We start from the raw sequence: 17,335 nt of genomic DNA on the forward strand, positions 1-17,335 counted from the left end.
TCCTTGATGGGTGGAGTTCAGGCAGGCTCAATCTGAGAACAAAGTAAGCATTTTCACCCACAGCTGAGGAGATAGGGGGCTGAGAGCCCTGCAGACCACTCTCCATCTGAACCAGAGCTTGCTTCCAATGCAGAAAGGTGATGGTGGCCTCTAGTGACCAGATCGTTGGGAACTGTATCATATCCTTTCTTACTCACGTCACTTACCTACATTAGTCAGCCACTTAGGATGACATGTAAGGACAAGGAAAGAGAAGTGTTCTTTTTTTCTTTCAGTTTTTTTCCTATCAGTACACCAAAGGTAGAGTAAATCTATCAGTAAACCAAAGATAGAGAGTGTATACATATCAAAAAGTGAAATAAAAGCAGTTGATTCGGTGTTATGCAGAATTTCCACCATTTTGGTAAGATCTAACATATTCATGTTTGATTGTCTGTGATTCTTCTCATTTCATTGATTCCCAATATAAGTGAAATGCTCTTATATTGACCCTTAAAACTGGCAATGAAGATATCAAAGGAGAACTGGACAGTGTCAACAAACAGAAAACACAGTTTAGGAAAAAAATCAAAACACCCTCTTAAGCAATCTTGGAGGCCCATGAAAGAATTTTCAAAAAAGTTTACAGGCATATGGATTTATAGAAACAATCATTAGCCACCAGCACAAATATCTGTTCAAGAGATAAAAATTCCAAGACCATATATACACACACATAAATAGACAACCAAACAACACTATCCCAATCTAACATTGAGGGCTACCATATAATAGGAAAGCATAAAAGCAGCCCCCACTACCACAAATTCTACAGCTGAGTTTCCCACATTTGGAAAAATCGCAAGATCACGATGTCTGCTCTATATTAGATGGGACTTTTCCTGGAAAAACTACCTTTGTGATCATGGTGTCTCCCCTACCAGGTAAATACAAAGCACTTGAGAATAAATCTAACCAAGGAGGTGAAATACCTCTACAATGAAAATTATAGAACACTGAAGAAAGAAATTGAAGAAGACTTGAGAAGATGGAAAGGCCTCCCGGGTTCTTGGATAGAGAGAATTAATATTGTCAAAAGGCCATATCATCAAAAACAATCAGAGTCAATGAGATCCTATCAAAATACCAATGACATGCTTTACTATAGCTAAGAAAAATAGTCCTAAAATTCTTATGGAAGAGTAAAAGACTCAGAAGAGTCAAAGTAATCCTGAGCAATACGAATATTGCTAGTGGCATTACAAAATCTGACCTCCAATTACACTACAGGACTATAGTACCAAAACAGCTTGGTATGGCATAAAAACAGACACATAGATCAATGGAATAGAAAAGAAGACACAGAGACAAATCCACATGGATACAGTCATCTGATCCTTGACAAAGGTGCTAAAAACATGCATTGGAGAAAAGACAGACTTTTAAACAAATGGTACTTGGAAAACTGGACATCTATATGTAGAAGAATGAAACTAGGTTCCTCCATCTCTCACCCTGAACAAAAAATCAACTCAAAGTGGATAAAGACCTAGGAATTAGAGCAGAAGCACTGTCACCGCTTGAAGAAAACTCCAACATTTTGGCACAGGCACTGACTTCCTTTCTTCCTAAAACTCAAGAAATAAAATCAAGAATCAGTAAGTGGGATGGTCTCAGAAATCAAAAGCTTGTGCACAGCAAAGGAAACAATTAAGAGCATGAAGAGAGATCCTACAGAATGGGAGAAAATCTTTGCCAGCTTCTCTTCTAACAGGGGATTTATATCCAGAATATATAAAGAACTTGAAAAAAATTTAACATCAAACGAACAAACAATCCTATCGATCCATGGTCAAATGATCTAAACAGACATTTCTCAAAAGAAGAAATACAAATGGCCAACAAATATATGGAAAACTTTCAATATCCTTAGCAATCAGGGAAACACACATCAAAACTACACTGAGATTTCATCTTGCTCCAGTCAGAACGGCAATCATCAAGAATACAAATAACAGTAATGCTGGTGAGGATGTGGGGAAAAGGCACACTAATATATTGCAAATTGGCCCAACCCCTGTGGAAAGCAATATGATATTTCTCAAAAAAACTAGGTTTGGAAACATCATATGACCCAGGTATCCCACTCGTTATTTATCCAAAAGAACTAAAATCAGAATCCTACAGTAATACATTCATACAAATGTTTATTGCAGCACGATTCACAACAGCAATGTTATGGAATCAGCTTTAGATTAATGGATTATCAACAGACTAATGGATAAATAAAATGTGGTATATTGCACCAATTTTTAAAAATAAATAAGTGGAAGGAAATCCATTAGAGTAGAGGAGGAGGGGTCAGTGGAAGGGAGGGGGAGAGGAAAAGAAGAACTAAGAATTGAAATGGAGCAAACTATGTTATATGCATCTATGAAAATGTCAAAATTAACCCCATTATTATGTATAACTACAATGCACTAATAAAAACATCTCAAAACTGGCAAAGCACAATAAAAAATTGCATATTAATGGTTTAAAATTTTCACTTTTTCTTTATTCCGGACAACATTAAATTAAAAACCACCATGACAATTTGAGAAGAAAGAGCATAAAAGAAAGGGAAAGGCAGTATATATCAGTACCTGCAATGGCATTTTTCTCCCTTTTTGAATAAGGGGCCCACATTCTCATTTTACAAATTCTGCAGCCAGTCTTGTCTGAAAAGAGATAGTAGAAACCATCCACTCATTCTCTATGATCTGACTAATGATGTGCTTATATAAAGGTTCTCAATAGAATGAATTTGTTAGTATTCTTTCTTTACAAACAATAAGTACCACCTTCTAAGAGAAGATTTTTCAAACCAGATGTGGGACAAGAGGGGTTAAAGTTCAAAGCCAGCTCACTGAGTTTCATTTAATTTTCTTGAGCCTTTCCCAAGAGATCAATTATTTTGTTTCTACTAAATTCATAGATATTACTCCAAATGCTCTTAGATACTGATAATTTAAATAAGAACTTGGCTATTCAGCAGTGATGTGCAGAAATCATAGCATCTCCTAATGGTACCTATGAGACCCATTGGTACCTGGTGGTTAAAATATGTCATTTGGAAGCCCAGGGACATGGTGGAGAAGATGGTCTTAGAATTTCCTGTGGCATTTAGCTGGTTCCCTGGTTCCAATCTCTGTACATTCCAACCGCCTCTGCCTTTAATTTTTTAATCAGTTTCTGTGTTGATCTGGTGAAGCAATCTGTGCCTCTTTATAGTATATATCAAGCTCACAGCTGGCTTCCTCCAACGCCTGGCGGTCTGCATGCAGGAATGATTTTAATGCTCTTAGTCTCCTGTTCTGACACTTCCCTCACTATTCAGCATCTTCTAATACCATTCTCAATGTTCCTTTCAGGATCTCTCAGCACAGTTAGCCAAAATTGAGTGAATGCCTCCAAACCAAGGATCAGATTCTGTTTAATTCTCCTCATGATGGGGAATTGACTAGTGAGGGCCCTGTCCACTTTGATAAAGTGCTTTATGTTTTTATTTTCCAGTTTTTGTTTCCAGTTGACACTAGAGCTGATGAGCTTATTTTATAACTATCAGAATTCTCTTCCCCCAGTGGTTGCAAGATCAGTGGAGACAGATGGGATCTCTAAGTCGTCTGCTTCACTCTTTCTATAGCTGACATTTAAGAAAAATAGTGACTCTGTCATGCCTCCGTGATCGAAAGTAGGGGTCAGCAAGCTTTCTGAACGCCTGTAAATATTTTAGGCTTGTGGGCCACACAGTCTCAAATGTAAATGAATGAATCTGGCTGAGTTCCAAAAACACATTTAAAAAAAAAAAAAAAAAAACTTTAACAAAAGCAGCTGGCAGGTTGGATTTGGCCCATAGTCCATAGTCTGAAACCACAGAAAATTCTGAATCTTGGTAATTTTCCCCTCAATCTTCCTCCCTCCATCTCTGTTTCTCTTTATTTGCTTTACACACATTAGATTCACAGCATCTCCATTCTCAGCTCTGTGTTCTTCATATTCCAAACACCCTCCCTAGTTGATCTCACCTGTGTATCTGTGACCTCCCATCTGCTTGGGCTTCTCTCACAAGGACCAGAACCATTTGTTAAATCTAGAAGCTGGAAGTCTCCACATTTAATTTTCCAGAGGCATTCTAATCTAACTTGTTAGCAATTTTAAAAATATAATCCACTGTCTTTCTTTACACTGAGAACATTCTTTAGTTGGCGAATTGAATTCACCCATTTTCCCACTCAGATTCCCCACTCAAATCGTGACTAAGCCCTATTGACTAAAATACGCTTTCCTTTGTCCTCTCCCTGACTGGAGTCCGCCACACCCTGAGTGGGCCTCCTGGATCGGTGTTCCACCCTGCCACCCTCATAGTCTAGTCCACATGCAGCTTCCTAATGGTCTCTTAGAAATGCTGATCGGATCATGTCGACACCTACCTAACTTCTTGCCCAGAATGACACTTCAAGCCCCCTGATGACATTGCCTTTGCTGGATGTGCATGCAGAGAGAGAGAGACAGACATACAGACTAGCAGACAAGATAGATAGACATTGTTATGATTAGAACATACTCAGGGTCATCCAAATGTTGAGACCACATTCTGAGAGCTTTCCAGAAAAAATATCTGAATACAGAAAAATTCAAACCAAAGGCTCCTTTTCTATTACCAGACACTCTGCTCCAATGCTAATATGGAAGGTGGTGAACTGGGCTAGCCCATAGGGATCCAAAAGGATCATTTTGCCTGGGTTAGGTTAGGTAGACCCAAATTTTCCCCAAGTCTCTCCTTCTGCTTTTATTTCTACAAGGGGTAGAAGGGATGCTGGGAGGAGAGGGTTAGGTGATCAAATAATGGGTGCATTTGTTTCCCGGGGCTCTGGGTCCATTAAGACCTCTGATCCTATGAGAAGGGAGCTAGAGGAGACACAGAGAGCCACAGAGGCCTCTTGTCAGAGAGAAGCCCCAAGACCTTCTGTACTGTGGCCCTGTGTAAAGACAGAAGCCAGTGCCAAGTACCAGAAGGCAGAGAGCAATGGGGAGGCCTACGTGGAGGAAAGACAGCCAGGCCTTCTACCAGGACGGGTGGCAGAGCTGTCTTTGCCTGAGCTGGCCCCTAAGGGCTGAAGCAGGAATGACTTCTACACCTGGTTCTGAGACCCCCCGCCCCCAAATATTTCTGCAAATGTTTTCAATGTCCTCTCCACTTTGGAGGTGGGATGAGGAAGAACAAGAGTGGCAGCCATGAGAATTCCTTAACCAGCCAATTTCTCCAGCATTATTTCTCAGCCCTCTTCTAACAGTACCTTGGCTTGGGCCTGAGGAGCACGTCTGGTTGCCCTTCCTCCACAGCTGCTGGACCCTGTCTCCCCTGCTCCTCCTGGTGACTACCGCAACATGCCCATCTCACCCCGTGACTCCTTCTCCGAGGTCCTTCCTGTGCACACAGACAGAGTGGTCCAAAGCCTCCTTTGTGCCACAGTCAAGCCCACTGCAACAGATTTAATTATACTTAGTTTATTCTGATTACTTTATAATATGTCTATTTCCCTTAACAAATCTTGAAATCCCAGATGGCAGGAGCTCTATCTCATGGGCCTTTCTACCACATGGGTAAGACAAAAGCACATTGTGAATCCTAAAGGGAAAGTTTTTCAATGATTGGTGAAGGAAGGGAGGAAGGGAGGAAAGGAGGAAGGGAAGAGGGATGGAAGGGCTGTAATTGATTAGAAAAGCTTGGGCTAAGAGTTTTAAAATGTTTAGTGTTAGAGTGACACTGCAATTTCCTTTTTATGAAGAGCCAGAAGACTAGTAATTTATATGAGTGGGCATGCTTATTATCTTAAATAATTATCACAAACATATTTTTGGTATATGAATTGTAGGAGCTATGAAAAGCACAAAAAAGAATATGGCCAAGATTTTAACAGCACAAAAATTAGACATATTCATCTTTCTTTCCCTCTAACACCTTTAAGCTTCAGTGACTTCTTTGATGGGCTGGATATTGATAAAAATACTAAGATGGTATTTCCCATATGCTAATGTGCTTTATCTGCCTGTATTTATCATAATGCTTTCAATCTTTTATTTTTTTACCTGTTTCTGTGCCTCTGTGTCAATGTCATCTACTATTTTAGGGAACATTTTATTTCTGAAGATTTACTTATGTTCTTCATTTCCTTATCTGAGATCTGAAAATTTCTGATGGTTATGATGGTTAAATGAAAAGAATGGGATAATAGCTCACTTCCTTCTTTCCTAAATAAATTTTGATACAATGTCTAAATGTTTGAATTTATGTGGTAATGATTACAGTGGAATCGTATTATGTATCATAATCTTATATCCTTTTGAAAGATTTTTTGTTAAAGATCATATGAATATTTTTAAAAACTGGTGAATAGGCAGATTAAATTATTTTCTTCTTAATAGATGGTATTCAGATAAGAAATATGGTTTTCTGATAGTTACTATTTTGTGCTTATTCAATTATTCCATCATCTGAAGATTTATTTTTACTTTTTAAAATTTTTTATTTGTTCTTTTTAAAAACACATGATAGTAGAGTGTATCTTGACATATTATACATACATGGAATGTGACCTATTCTAATTAGGATCCCATTCTTATGGTCGTACATGATGTAGAGTTTCACCAGTCACATATTCATATACTTTTTAAAGTTGTTGAAAGAGACTTTAAAGGTTATGCAGTAAATATTTAATGGTAATTATAATATTTTCTGTTCTTAAATGTTTACAAGTGATGTTATTTTATACACAATACTTCCCCAATAATTAATCATCCATTCTTTACTCAAAACCTTATTTAAAGAATCATTGTACTTAATTCAAATAGGCAACATAGTGATTAAGTGCATAGGCTTTGAAATCAAGTTCAAACTCCTTGTTCTCTGTTTCTTAGGTGGATTCTATAAAGTAAGGATTCATTATTTTAGGTGATAATAGCTTCTAGGTATGGGGGTGCTGTGAGGGCCAATGGGGTGAACTATTCAGCACATACACACACAGTAAGTTCTCAGAGTATGTTAACCATCACCAACATGTTGGACCTGTTGTACGTTAATTTCTTTTCCATCTTCTCTAAATAATAATTCCAGCAATCAGCAATTTTTTTTCTGTTTATGTTCAACAGCAAAGCTATTACCTAGTGGCCTCAAAATTGCCATTGTTTGGGGGGGGGGGGAACAATGAGAGAACACGAATCCATTTCCTACATGACTGGATCGTAGCCAATATTCTGGCTGCATTAAAGCCATTTGTCACCAGGAGCTTCTGTGCCACAGCTCCCTCCTGGCTTGATGCAGTGATGGCATTTCGTTTGGAAACTTCCATCAGCCGCCTTTATCAGTGTGACTTTAAGTCTTGACCTTTGGGAAAAAAATGATGGAAGCAACTCCAAAGCCAAGGTCCTTGGTCTCTCAGGGCAGCCATTTCTGCCATTCACATCCAAAGCTTTCCTACATTCAACTACTTCCTTGAGAACTTAGTCCTGCCTCTTCCGAGGACTTGGCCAAACATTCCAGGGCTGGGCAGCCCCTGGGTGCTGGCTTGTTCTCTTATGCTGTATCCCATGCTACAAACCCTCACTGGTCAGACGGCATAGAGATGCCAACTATCGACACATTGATAAACGTGGCTTCCTTTCCAAGTTCTAATTGTGTTTTATCAAAATTCTAGAAATAACGACTATCCCCTTGAAGGAAAATAATGAACTTGCATCACAATGAATTTCAGGTAGATTAATGGATTAAGTGCAAAAAGTAGAGAAAAATATTTAAACAATGTCAAGTAATTAGAGAGCTAGAAAAAAATTATTTGTGAAATGTTTTCTCCTCTTTGGGTGGGAAAAGGGTTCCTAAATTCAGACACAAAGTAATCAATCCCCAAGGAAAATTTCCATATATGACTAAGTAGAATGTTTTTTACTTGGATACTTTAAAATTTTATGAACTAGAGCAAAATTAATTTAGAAAGGATTTGCCCCAAAATGACAGTGGTTAACTACCCCAACTTTATGAAGTATCATTACAAATAATAATAAAATGCATTATTCTAAATTACAAACGGATTGTTTTAAATAGATGTGTACATTTGGGCTTTTTAAAAGGTATGATATTATTACCAACTTCATGGAGTTTTTCATTAGTTTTGAATTTGATAATGCATGCAAAATACTCAGCACTGTGCTGACACATAACTTATTTCTAGGTTTAGATATTATTTTCACATGTATGAATAAAGGTTGTGATCTCTCCGGCCATAAGAAGGTTACAAGAAAAGTCTTCTGTTTCCTGTGATTCTAGAGTATGGATAAATTTCAGACTTCTAAACTTGAAGGGGGTCTACATTAAGCCATCACTATCCCAAAGAGAAGCAGACACTACAATTTGAAAAGACCATGTATAAATAATACAAGAATATGTTCTACCTGAACTAATTGAAACACAAATGATTCAATACCCTAGAAGCAAGCTCTAGCATTGTTACCTAGTCAGTGCCTGGACCAGAAAGCTTGGAAAGCCCACCTCCATGATGGTCAGCAAGGACAGTGGCTTATCAGTAGCCCCAGGCAAGAAACAACATAAAAAAGGAGTCCCTAAGCCTCCTCAGAATCATCCCAGAAAACCTCCCATGACTTCAAAGGATAACATGAACTTTATAAAAAATTCCTTGAAAGTATAAATTTTACTCCAATTTGTTTAAAATTAAAAGGTTTCATTAAGTACAATCAAGAGAGTCCAACAAGACAAAAAGAGACAAACAAAATACTGGAACCACTACTCAAGAAAAAATAGAATCACTGGTTTGGTACAGAGTAAACCTCGGTGGCTCTGACACAAAATTTTTTGCCTAATATATTCATTATATTTCTCTACATTTCCATTTTAATTATCGTGAAGAAAAGGCAGCAACCCTTTTGCCAAGTGCAGTAATTTATACTTGCTCTAGCAAGATAAGTAATACCACTCTAAATACATCATAAACAAAATATTTATTAGGAAAGCCTCATTAGCATGCATTTCATTCTGATAATAAGGTTTAGGAATTGAAATTAATATCAGTGTTATTCGAGAACATGGCTATTAACATTTAATAATATTTAGCATTTATATAGTCCTTTGTGTTTCCAAAGTACTTTAGTCATTAATTAATTAAACCCCAAATTATCATTGTAAGCAGGTTCGGCTCATGGTTTCTTCAGTTATAAAATCATATTCATTAAATATTTTAACTTTTCCAACCAGGAGTTCTTGCTAACAGTTGTTTTCTTGAAAGTTCTCTTTTTCAGAGGAAGATTGCTTGGGTACCTAGGCATGAATCCCCCTTTCTATTTGTAAAGCCTAAGAATGTACTCCTTAGGTGTGAGGGCCAGGGATTGATAACTGGCCGGAGAAAAAGGCTCTTTAAATTGACCTAACATGTCTGGATACTTCTCTGTCACTGTTGTTCTGGTTGCCCTGCCCCTTGAATCACCCCACAATGACATGACCCAGCCAATGAAAGAGTTTTGAGCCAGAAAACATCCACACTGGGGTGGTAAAAATACCCACTTGAGGCCATGGTGAAATTTAGTCTGACGTCATCAACGTCAGCATGCCTGGGCCCACCTGGACAGGTACTAGCAATGAAAACTCAAGGGTTAGCCTGGCTGCCCTTGGACAGATTGTGGGCCTGGATGATTTCTCAGTGGGTGTTGGTTCTCTGCTAGAATCAGCATGTCAGGCAGGCCACCCAGGGTCCACACACACACAGACCATCAGGCGCTACTCTGTCTTCAGCTTTCTGACCTGTCCCAGCCTGCGGGGGCCTTGGCTTACCTCGTGGATCCTTGACTGCAACCCTGGGCCATTCAATTTGTACAGGGAGTGCTCAGCTTTGTTAAGGCTGGATCTTTGCCTCATATTCTGGATCAGGCAGAAGCCAGTCCCTAAGGGTCCGTCCCTAAGGGGCCTCGGCAGGGTGTTCCATCGCCTTCCTCTGAAGGATAATTTTATCAAGGCTAAACTGAGAAATGCTGGAAACATTCATGCACTGATAGAAGAAAGCCTAAATTTATTATCAGCAGGGAAAAAGAAAATTATCATCATCTATCAGGATGGCAAAGAGGACAGGAAAAGAGTCTTAATGCAGTCACCCTGTGGGTCTGAACCCTGCCTTCTCTTGCTATCTACTTCTTGTTTTTAAAAAGTTTCCTATTTTTGAAATACAACCAGATACTCTGGAGTAAGCAGGATAACAGTCGACACCATCAGTGGTCCAGAGCCTAGCAGGTGGGAATCATTTTTTAATACAAGATCAAATAAATATTTAACAAAATTATTTTTTAAAGTAAAATTTTCTCAACATTATATAGCCACATAAATCCTAAACATGCTGCAAAATAATCATCCTTGGGGACTGAATTTTCTGGGGTGTAGAGATGGTTCATTTTCCAAGTGTGGTCATACCCTGTTAATAATTTGAGACTACCCTTGAAACCTTCAGTAACATGGGTCTTATTAACAAGGGACAGGAAGAAAAGGGGGGTGAAAGGGAGAGAGAGAGACAGAAGCACAAACTTACCTTAACCTTAAAATTCTATGCATAAATGCTGAGTTGATACATTGACAAGCAGATGTCCAAATATTCATTTCTAGTCTGACATGTCACTCTACAATATTTAATGGTTCCCTGATAACCTATATACAATAAAAATCCAGACTTCTCATCTCTGATATTCAAACCTTCTGGTGTCAAAATGACTTCCCACCTCTCCCTGGTCCCCAGCTTCAAATGTCCCCTCCCAACACCAGTACATCACTGTTTCAGGCAGGCACATACCACTTGACAGTTCTATGAATACACTGGCTGATACTCCAATCTCTGGGCTTTTCTTTGAGCTGTTCCCATTACCTAAAATGCTCATATATTTTTCAGTTTCTCCCAGTACATTATGAGACCCTTAAGAAGATGGACTAGGTATTACTAATTTCTTTATATTCTCCATAGTGAATATAGAGCTTTTTGAACATGGGAGGCAGTCACAAAATGATTTTTGAAAACAACTGGATTTTCAAAATTAGCCAATTTTTTCCCCATGCTTTCTACTGAGAAATGGAATTGAACTCCAACACATATAATCTAAGGAAAGACTTGCAGCATGTAGCTTTTTAAAATATTTTTTATGTAGATGCAACAGAAATATATGATGTGGCTTCTGGTCAGAACCAGAATGGAGGCTGTCACCAAGTCACCAAAGTGAAGGAAAATTAGCTAGGAATATTTTTTCTCTGACAAAAGAACTTGCTTATATTTAGAAAACTTCTGAGCAAGAAGCTCCCAAATAGAAGAGTTTTTATTAAGGTACATATGTGTTTTGCTCTTTTGTGTTCATGGATGAAAGATCCAATCATACATGCGTGAATGTTATTAATTTAGCAATTGGTTAATCCACACAATGAATATATACCTTCCAAAATCTGAGGAATTAGATTGTAAAACCTTCACCTACAAGTCAGATGAACTCTGTTTCAATGTTGTGAAGTCCCAGGGAGCCCCAGTGATTATTGGGTCTAACTCAGTGAACAGGCAGCCCTCAAGGTCCTCTGTATACACATGTGTATATTTGAATTGAAGTTGCAGTTAAAATGTTTAGTTTTTTCAAAATGGGGGCTATGTTTATGAATTCTTTTCCTCTTGAATGGAATATATAAATTAAAGGCCTCATCTTTTAAAGAATCAATTTAACTTGACATTTTAAAACATGTCTCATAGGCTTTTGCTTTGTATGGGACACTAGGTCAGATTCTGAGGATCCAAAACAAAACAAAAAAATTCTGTCTCAGAATTGAGGAGTGGTCATCTATCTAGCAGAAGGGCTAAGATGTACAACCAACCAACAATGTGACATGTTCTGTAATAATGATAAGAACAGCAGGCAGAGGCAGCCGAGCAAGGAGCAATGTATCCTGCCTAAAGAGATCTTTAAAAAGGAAAGCTTTACTAAGGGGTTAACTGTTGAGTTTGCTCAAAGGAGGCTGGCAGAGCCATTTGCAAGAAAAAAGCAAACAAAAGTTTATGGTGTTTGGAGACTGGTAAATGCTCATGTCAAGATAGAGGGTACATTGATTGGCAGGGATGGTGAATTCAAAGACCAAGCAAACAGCATCAATAAGTAAAGCAGGGCTCTAGGGGCGAGGCAAACTGGAGATGGGGTGCAGGGGTAACCGTCAAAAGGCTGGTCCATATTTGGAATTAAAAAATAAATAAATAAATAAAAATGTAGATTTATTCAGTGGAAATTTACCAATTTTTAATGTTTTCAAAATGAAGTCATGGATTCGGCCTCCAAGGATGATGGAGATGTCCATTATCTTGATTGTTGGTTTCATGTATACAAATGTCAATACTTACTACACATGTTAAATGTGTGCAATTGATTATAGATCAGTTGTACCTTGATAAATCTATCTTTGAAAGTTAAAAATTAAATGCCTTTCCTTATTATCGAAAATAATAAAACTTAAAAAAAAAAAACAGTGCTTCCAACGCACAAAACTTTTGCAGTATTTTTCGCCTCAAGTATGAGATTCAAGGTGGCTCCACACAGGCTGGACATCCGGCCACAGGCCAGCGCCTTTTGCCATTGAGCAATTGAGATCTTTGAGAACACTCAAAATGAAAAGAACAAAGATAAAAATGATGTGAAACCTGACCCCCAGTCTCTGAGTTTCTCTCGTCTCTTGTTTCTAAGACATTAAGAACGGCTAGAATCATCTGAGATAGGAGAAGAAACACAAATGTAGGTAGGAAAAGTACAGAAAGATAGGGTTAAAAAAAAGAAAGTATCATCAGATCTGGGTAGTTTCAGCACCCTGTGCCTCTCTTCCTGTCTCTATGGATTTGTTTTGTCTCTACATTTTTTTGTGTGAGTGTGCAATCAATTTTTCCACATGCCTCCTGAAATTCTTAGTTTAGAGCCATCATAAAAGTGTAAATCATGATGTGAATATATTGCTCTAAAGTTGAACCGATTATTGTTAATCAGCTCACCCTCCAGGCAATTACAAATTCAGCAACAATATGGCCCACTTCAGACAGGAAGAGGGTGCAGGACTGATTCATAGTGGTGAAATTTTCTGATGAGCCTATTTCCCTCTGTTTCATAAGCTAAATTAATTAATTAGTATAGTGTTTTTCACTTGATTATATAGAATACTATATGCTGTCTCTTGGGAAATACTTGCAAACAAAAGAGACGGAAGCTTATAACTGCTCTCTCCTGTGAGAGGTCTCTTCAGGGATTTATATCGTCTCTTCTTTCAAGTGAAGTTAAATTCAGCAAGGGAAAAAATTACATATTATCTTATATACAATGGATTGTTCTCTTCCACTTTTCTTCTTGAGTGAAAAGGCAATGATAGAAAATAAAAAGTAAGGTTCAGAATTACGGTTAACCCTTGTAATTTGTGAGCTGTTATGTTAGTGATGAAATTGTTCTAGCATAAATTCCCAGCACTGTGAATACAGTTCTGCCTGGTGACTTACATTAACATGAATAAGAGCCGAGCTGTGACATTCCACAAATCACACAAAAAATTATCCACACCTAACGTTAAATCATGGGAGAAGATGGCCAATGGGAGGGGAATGTGTAGGTCAAAGGATGGGTAATAGAACCTACCTGCACTAAGCTCACATGAAGGTCATGTCAGGTGGGCTGTTGGCCCTGGATCATCTACATCTTCACTTTGTGGTCTTGGAAAAGTCATCGGTGACTCAAAGTCACATCTCAGGATGTGAAGTGAGTATCCTTCTTGGAATTTAATAAACACAGGAAAGTTGATTTTATTATAGATCCATAGGAGAGATCTTGAGGTATCAGGTCATTCTGCCAACTCTTTCTACAAAAGTGTATACTGAGGCCAGAAATAGAATATTTGCCTGAGTTCACACTAGTTGGGAACAGAACTAGTTGGAATGGAACAAGAAACCATGAACATTTATCTCCCTTTCTATTTTATTTTACAGATATCTGTATTTTATTACAGCTTTATTGAAGTAGAATTGTCATACTATAAACTACAAATATTTAAAGTGTGCAATTCGATGAGCTTTGATATATGTGTATGCTCATGAAACAACTATTGCATCAAAATAATGAACAGATGCTTCACTCGCAAGCATTTCTTCTCCCTTCAACGTAGCCCATTACTATACTCCTCAACTGCCTTTGACAACCAATCTGCCTTCTGTCATTAAGATTAGTTTGAATTTCCTAGGATTTTACATGAATGAAACCGTATAGTACAAATGTATACAGTATGCAATCTTTTTATTTGGCTTCTTTTACTCAGCAAAAAAAAAAATATATTTGATATTTATCTGTGTTGTTGCATTTATTTATGTTTTATTCCATTTTTCTCCTGAGCAATATTTCATACCACAATTTTTTCATCCATTAGTTTATTGATAGACATTCCAGTTGTTTACCATTTGGGGCTATTGTTAATAAATCTGCTATGTTCATTATTATTAACGGTTTTGTGGGATGCACGTTATCACTTTTCTTGGGTTAAACATCAAGGAGTAGATTAGCTGTGTTTTATGTTAGGAAGGTGTTTTATTGTGCTGTTATTTGGGGGGTGGGGGTTAGTGTTTGTTTTTTAGATTTTTTTTTTTTAATAAACTGCCAAATCGGTTCCCAATTAGTAGTGCTGTTCTATGTTTCTACCAGCGGTGTTTGAGAGTTCCAGTTGCTCTATATCTCAGCAGACACATGTGATGGTCAGTGTATTAGTCTCTGGCTGCAGTCTGCCAATTACCACAAACTTGGTGGCCTAAAACAACAAACATGTAATAGCTTGTATTCATGTCAGTCAGGAGTCCAGGGCTTGAGTGGCTGAATTCACTTCTCAGAGTGTCACACACTAAAAAAAATGCTTCCATCCAGCCTGTGTTCTCATCAGAGCTCTGGTTCCTCTTCCAAGCTCCCATGATGCAGCAGAATTCAATCCTTTGATGTTGTAGAGGCCAGGGCCCCATTTCCTTGCTGAACATCACCATGGGCTGCTGTGAGCTCCTTCAGACTATTTGCCTTTCTCAACATGAGACCCATTCCATCTCCAAAGTTGGCGCTGGTAGATAGAATCCTTCTCATAACCTCTATGTTTTCCTCCGTGTTGACCTCTAGATCCAGATTTAAAAGACACGTGCTTTGGTTAGGCCAATCCACATTTATTCACTATTTTAAGGTTAACAGATTTGAGCTTAATTATGTCCTCAAGAGTCTTTTGCCATAAGAGTAATATTTCTTTATGGTTGCAGCTCCCAGCATACCCACAGGGAAGAGATAGTACCCGAGCATCATTTGATGGGGTCCATTGGAGGTCATCTTGTCATTCTGCTTACCATACACACTATTGTTAATTTTAATGTCCTAGTATTTCATGGCAATTTTAATTTGCATTCCCCTGGTGACCAATGAGATTAAGGATCCTTTCATGTGTTCACTTGCAGTCTATACATCTCCTTTGATGAAATGTCAATTTACAGGATTACCAATTTATATTGGGTTGCCTCATTTTCTTTATTTTTAAAAGTTGTTTATACCTTATAGATGAAAATCTTTTGATATGTATCTATCAAATCTTTTGAAAAAATATATATTCTACAAGCATTTTATCCAACTCTTTGGCTTGTTTTCTCATTTTCATCATGGTATCTTTAAAAAACAATTTTTTTAAAAAAATTTGTGATGCCTAATTTATTGGTGCTTTTCTTTATAGTTTGTGTTTTTCTTGTGTATCACATTTGAAGCCTCTTTGTTCAAACCAAAGTCATTGATTTTTCTCATATTTTTTCTTATGTAAATTTTCTAGTTTCACTCTCATTGTTACAAACAAGAGCAATCTCCATCTTGATGTGGCTTCTACTTTTCTCCTAATTCTCCTCCTAATTTTCCATAGTTCCATGACAGCATGAGCTCAGCACGTCAGAGCTGTAGGTACCACTCCTTGGCAGGACCTCAGGTCTCAGTGTGTGTCTGACACACTCATCTCACTGGCACTTTGCCCAGCTAATTGTTGCATCTCGTGCTCCCCAGATGCCACCTTTGCCTCCTCACCCCAGGGTACTCCAGGTACAGCTTGGGTAGCCCTGAGACTCAGCTGAGGGCGTCTGCTGAGAGTCTGTGCAGCTCACAACACAAATTTCCCTTCCCTGGAGTATTGCTGACCTGCACTTTCTGCTGCCCAACATCCGAACAGCATTGTTTCACATATTCTGTTTAGGTTTTCAGGTGTGTAACATAGAAAAGGAAATCTGACCCCTGTTTCTCCTTTGAGAATAGAAGCAAAAATCTGTGTGCTCACTTTTAATAAAAAAGAATCCATTATATAGAAAAGTAAATTAAATAATAAGTATCCCTGAAAATTAACCTAGAAGTAATCACTTTTAATAATCGCCATGATTTTTACATACATACCCAGGCAGAACACTAGTAATCCCAGCAGCTCTGGAGGCTGAGACAGGAGGATCCCAAGTTCAAAGCCAGCCTCAGCAATTTAAATACATACTTGTGCATGGCAAATAACATTCTATAACTTGCCTTTCAAGTCAACAAAATAGATTTGCCTCATTAGTTTTAGTGATCATATGGAATCCCACTGAATGGACACAAGACAATCATTTAACTCATCTCCTATTACTGACAGATTTTTCCCAACTTAATGACATTTTTTAAGGTGCTCTGATAAACCCACAATTCACCTCTATAGTCAATTGCTTTTTGCTCGAACACTGAACTGATTTTAAAACTCTAAAACTTTCTAGTTTATCATGTTTGTTTTGTGGCTTCACCTCATACATATTTTGCTAGAATTCTTAATCAGGAAAAAGGTGAGGAGAAAAACAATTGATTTTGACAGATGATGTTCTGACCCACGATTGATAAAATGTAAAATTTTTGTCTTCAGCTCAGTACGAGCTTTCCTTGGGGAAACTGAGGTTTGTAAAGCCTCATTTGGGTGAAAATATACAGGAGTCTTAGGTTGCCAGTCTGTTGACTAAGTAGCTAAAAATTCACAGTCCCTTGGCAAGTTACTTCAAGCTGGTGCTAGAGGCAATCTGAAAGGAATACAGAAAATTCCAATCGTGGATTGCAGCTAGAATCGGTGCTGGTGGGAGATTCAGTCTACAATTGAGTGGCAGTTGGTAGAGCCTGCTGAAATAACTTGATGATCTAATCCGTGTCCCAGCAGATGAATATCCCTGAGTTTGGACCTAATAGTTGTGTTTTACAGAGTCTCAGCAGAGAG

General features: G+C 38.0%; 1 non-coding gene across 1 annotated transcript; it reads right to left on the minus strand.

Annotated features, from left to right (window-relative positions):
* Positions 1–770: 770 nt before the first annotated feature.
* On the minus strand, positions 771–931 carry LOC125617645. Its single transcript, XR_007348731.1, has one exon. It is a non-coding gene; the product is annotated as a U1 spliceosomal RNA (small nuclear RNA).
* Positions 932–17,335: the final 16,404 nt, after the last annotated feature.

Source organism: Marmota marmota, unplaced genomic scaffold (assembly GCF_001458135.2).
Source record: "Marmota marmota marmota unplaced genomic scaffold, marMar, whole genome shotgun sequence".
Lineage (NCBI taxonomy): Eukaryota > Metazoa > Chordata > Mammalia > Rodentia > Sciuridae > Marmota > Marmota marmota.